Raw genomic sequence first — 5,411 nt, 5'->3', positions numbered from 1 at the left:
GACAGCTGCTGGTGGGATGTGCTGGGTATGGACACATCTGAGGGGCACTGGCCTTTTCAGTCGGGTTGTTTTTTGCTTAAATTAGCTTTTTGCCAGCAATAGGGGGCTTGAGGCTTAGACAACCATCTACTGTGCTGCATCACCAGCAGCCTGACCAGATTGAGGGAAGGGATTCTCCCCCTCTGCTCCACTCTGGTGAGACCCTTTACAGTGCTGGGTCCAGTTCTGGGGTCCTAAGAACAGGAAGAACATAGAACTGTTGGAGCAAGTCCAAAGTGGGCCACGAAGATGATCAGAGGGCTGGAGCAGCTCTGCTTTGGAGACAGGCTGAGAGAGTTGGGACTGTTCAGCCTGGAGAGGAGAAGGCTCCAGGGAGACCTTAGAGCACCTTCCAGTGCCTGAAGGGGCTCCAGGAAAGCTGGGGAGAGGCTTTTTACACAGGCATGTAGCAATAGGAGAAGGGGGAATGGTTTTTAATTCAAAAAGGGCAGATTTAGACATTCCCGGTGAGGCTGGTGAGACACTGGAGCAGGTTGCCCAGGGAAGCTGTGGCTGCCCCATTCCTGGAAGTGTCCAAGGCCAGGTTGGATGGGGCTTGGAGCAACCTGGTCTAGTGGGAGATGTCCCTGCCCATGCAGGGGGGTTGGAACTAAATAATCTTTAAAGTCCCTTCCAGCCCAAACCAGTCTGGGATTCTATTGGTATGAACACCTGGCCAGTGTGGTAGCAGCAGTCAGTGCTAGGTAGGCTGCATGAGGAAGCTGTGCTTGAGTTCCTCAAGGCTATCACAGATACTGTTGTTGCAGACGAGTTATGCTACTCATGCATTTAGATAAAAACAAGGCCTGAGGAAATTTTCTCCTTCTCATTCTCCTTTTACTGGCTGTGTTCCTGAAGACCTCGTAACAGAAGCCAATCACTTAAAATGAAATAGAGCTCATTATTTAAAAAAAAAAAAAAATTAATCTCAGCAGTCTGCTTTTTGCAGTGCCTGCTGCTCTGTCCATGAATGTCATCATTTCCCAGTGAATAAAATCTTCAGTTTAATAGATGTATTTTTTAATTGCATGATATTTCATAATAATAAAGCACCGAAAAGGGGCCAATACTCTCCCCCTTCCATGAGGTAAGATAGCACTATTTTTTGGTATGAAGTCTATAATACGTGTACTATTTTGTGTGCAGTTGAAGGGTGATAGACACCTTTTAAATTCAAGTGCAGATGTTGTTATATCAAGGTGTAAGGACTGCATGTCAGCCCCTGGGCAAAACAAGGGCCAGGTTTACCTGAGGAGAGGCAGGACTGTTTGCAATCAGCATCTACAAGGGCTCAGCTGCCTCTGCTGATAATTGCTGGTTATATTCAAATTCCTATAAATAGTAGGTTTCTTCTGGCTGTTACACTTTCTTCTTAATTAGCTAATGGCAGCTGCAAGTGGGACAAGAAAATCAAAATGCAGTTGTTGTGCAGATAATCAGGCTGTTCCTTTTGAAAGGTGAGAGGCTTAAATTTTGCAAACTTTGCGTAGTACCTTTGTTTTAATGATGAATTTTGGTACTAATTCTTCCATATTATGAAACTTTCTCAGTGCAGCATCTTTAAAAGTCAAATTACAGGCTGGGTGCTGAGTTTTTATTAACCTTAGTTGTGTGTTGCACTGACTGCCTCTAATTTATATACGAACATTATTTAGAAGTTTAGTGAAACCATCCACTTAACTTGTGGGAACATAAGCAGTAGTGACTCTAGGATGTCAAAACTGCTGAAATGCTTCTGAATTATGGCCTTGTGGGTGACTAAATTCTCATTTGAGGATGCTTTTTTGTGAGATGGGATAAAGTAAAGACCCGTGTTACGAAAACTTTAGGGTTGGGGTGAACATGAATGGGCAAATCTGGGTGGGAAATAGTTACTGCTGCTGTTCCTTCCATCTTCGAATGGCATCAGGGGAATTCTGCTTCCCCGATTATCCACCAGAAGATGATAAAGCATTTAAAGTAATGCTTTGACTTTCATTAATTTTTCTAAATGGACTACTGAATTCTTTTTTAGCTTGGCTAATGGATATTTTTTTTATTTATTTATTTTTGGTTTAAGCAATGCTGGTGATGTTTTTAGCTGTTGCTGTGGGCTTCAGCCCTGAGCAGTCTTGCCATGACTTATGGTCAGAGTTGGCTGTGGGGACACTGGTCCTTCTCTGAGCAGGCAACACTGGAAGAAGCTGAAGATAATTTAAAAGAGAAAAATAAGTATATTTTTAAATAGGAAGCTCCTCGAGGGAAAGTTATCATCACTCTCAGATTTGTTAGGGGGTGGAAGGAAAGCTCTTCAGCACCATCCAAGTGCAAAACCCACCTGGGAGGTGTCTGCAGGGACAGGACATGGCTGGTGCCCAAGAGCCCTGGTCTCACCAGGCATCTCTGAAGGATATGGCTGGTGGGCACTGGGCAGCAGTGGTTCTAGTGGGTTTTGACCTTCTGTGTCTCAGGCTCAGTGCTGGTGGGGGGGGGCTGGAGTGTGGTTTCCTTGTTGCAACATGTGCAGGTCCAGGTTTTTTTTAATTTGGTTCCATTATTTGTTCCTGAACTGAGACCAGGTGTGCATGTTCTGTTGAGGGGAGGCACCTACGTCATGGAAATGCTCATGACAACAATGTGGCAGCATCTCTGTTCTTCTCTTACTTTCCCCTAGTCTTTCATAAAATAGAAAAGAGTTATATTGGAAGGAATGTGGAAATACTTGTCAAAATTAGAAGAAACTGTGTTCTAAAGTTATTCAGCAGAAGGCCAAGTTAAAAAAAAATGTATTATAGTGAGTAGGTTGTACATTTCAATCTGTCTGTAAGTCAGAATTGCAATACTGCTAGATTAGGAATTGGGTATTTGTTTACTTTTTCACATTTACATTTGAAGTGCCTACTCATCTATCCAGGCACTTAAAAATGCAGAATATAAGTAAGTGAGAACATGAGGATCTGAAGCCAGGAAGGCTTTTTCCTATCACCCTGTTTTCCTTACAGCAGCTCTTCCAACAAGTCATCAAACCCTTTGGCCCTTCTTTTCTCCCCTTCCCTGTAAATATGGTCACTTCTGGTGTGGTTCTGTGTCACTAGATGATTGGAGTTCTGTCACCAAGCGCTTTTGCCGTGACTGATTATTGGATATACTCTTTCTTAATGCTGTTACAGTTCCTTTTTTTTCCTATGGTAGCATCATCTGAGGACAATAAGGCTTTTGCTTATCTTAATGTCAAACACACTAAGGAGTTTTCTCATTTACCAGAAAGTGTGAAGTGCTTTCAGGATACAGCACTTCTCAGTTCATGATCAGTTCTCTGCAGCCACTTTTTGTGGCATTAAGATGAACCCAGGACTCTCTCTTCCCTTGCTTTAAAATTACAGGTTTAAAAAAAACTGTAAAAATAATGTACTTTGTTGAGAACAGTGCATAGTAAAGCTAGAAAGGTTGAAGGACAGGAGAAAGTGGGAATTAGGGGCAAGAGCAGGTGATCAATGGAAGGATGGTTTTGACCTATGGATGATTTCATGAGCTGTAAGTAATTTAGGTCATTAGTGGAAAAAGTAACCATAAGTATTTTAAGTCCATCTTAAACTTAAGCGTTTTCTGCTCACTCCTAGAATGATGTTGACAGGACAGTAAATACTGAAGTGAACGAAATTTTCACAGTTTTACTGGTTTTATTTATTTGTTGTTCTTAAAGAGGTGACCTATGGATATGACAGATGTATCTATGGATATATGGGTATGTGTCTCTGAGTCCTGTGTAGTTTTAATTTCCTTCACTCCTGTGTATGACTTGTAACTTTATTTACTCTTGTAAAATAATTTGTACTTACTCTTAAATTACTTTTCTACTATGATCCAATGGCCATAAATTCATACATAGTATTTGAAAATACAGTAGGTGACTGGAGCTTGCTGGAATGCTATTGCAGCCAGGTAGGCTGTTAAAGCAGGGCAAGCGGTTTGGGGTTTGTCAGGTCCAAGGATGTATTTTCATATTGTGGGAATTTAAGTCTTCAGGGGCAACACAGTCAGTCCCATGGTGATATTTTTCTCAAGTGTCATGAAGGTGAGGATGTAAATATATGATGTTATCTCAAGGAGTAGTTCCTTTGAGGGTGTGAGTGGCAGGTGTGGTGGAGTTGACAGCCCTACCTCTCCCCAGTGCAGTGACAATGATGTGGTAACCAAGCCCCAGGCCTAGAAGTGCCACTTCATCAATTGCTACAGAGTCAGGCTGGTTTGGGTTGGGAGGGACCTTAAAAATCATCTAGTTCTAATCCCCCACATGGGCAGGGACACCTCCCACCAGCCCAGGTTGCTCCAAGCCCCATCCAACCTGCCCTTCAACACTTCCAGGGATGGGGCAGCCACAGCTTCTCTGGGCAACCTGTTACTCAAAGCATGAACATCCTCAATAGGAGGAGTAGCAAGCTCAGCCTACAGAAACAGCTCCAGGAGCCACCGTGTCCCAGTGTCATCTCTTCATGGTTACTTGCTTTCTAGTACAAATGGAAAATTCGGTCAAGTTCATCTGGGGTACTATAAATACACCAGAATGACCAGTTTATGTCTATATTTTGCAGAATTAAGTTGTGCTGTTGGGTAACCTGCTGAGGAGAAGGCAAAACTTGCCCTTTCCTAGACAAATGGAAAATGTCAGTCTTGCCAGTTCTTTATGTTGCCGGTGGTGAAATCATCTTCATTTTACTGTAGTGATTTGATTCACTAAAGAAAGAAAGCGGGGAAGTGTTTCTGACTTTCCCTTTTTCATTCCTGCAGCTTCATTAGGCATGCAAATACATTTCAACGTAGGCTTTTAGGAAATGTTATTTTAAAGTAACACAAAGTAATCTGCTCAAAAACGTTAGTACTTCACATCTGGACATGGCAGACTCCAGTGCAGAGAGATGACAAATTTTCCTATTTCTGTCTACCAACACAAAATTCAAATTCCAGAGGCTGGTGCCTTCTTTTATTGCCATTTCAAGTGAGAATAGTTTTGATAAGCAAAAAGTCACTGTTTTGCTCGACATTTAATGGATTTTTACAATCCAGTACTTTCCTACAGTTTTTCTTCAAACATAAATCAATCCTCTCCAACCTTCAGAAATAAAAACAACAAAATCCTAAACTAGCCCCATTACCTTTACAACTCAAATTCTTTTTCCAGACTAGTTGGCCCATTAAACTATTTGCATCAAAAGGGGAAAAAAAAAACCAAAAACAACAAAACACAAAGCAAACAAAAAATTCAAGAAGAAATATTTATAAAATTTCTGCCCCCAGTTTGTTTGAATTCAGAGCAAAATTCCTATAATTTTTCTTTGAAAGCTGGTTTGAGTTAATTGGATGTTATGACATACTCCTTATTTGAGTTCACTGTT

The 5,411-nt window shown here is 41.6% G+C and overlaps 1 protein-coding gene across 1 annotated transcript in view; it reads left to right on the top strand.

Moving 5' to 3' along the window:
- Positions 1-5,411, top strand: part of MGMT (O-6-methylguanine-DNA methyltransferase) — a 126,419-nt gene that overhangs the window by 97,735 nt on the left and 23,273 nt on the right. The gene's annotated exons all lie outside the window — the stretch shown is intronic.

The sequence above is a fragment of the Chaetura pelagica genome, unplaced genomic scaffold, assembly GCF_000747805.2.
Source record: "Chaetura pelagica isolate M959 unplaced genomic scaffold, ChaPel_1.0 scaffold365, whole genome shotgun sequence".
Classification (NCBI taxonomy): Eukaryota; Metazoa; Chordata; class Aves; order Apodiformes; family Apodidae; genus Chaetura; species Chaetura pelagica.
This window is presented reverse-complemented; position numbering and strand designations above follow the sequence as displayed.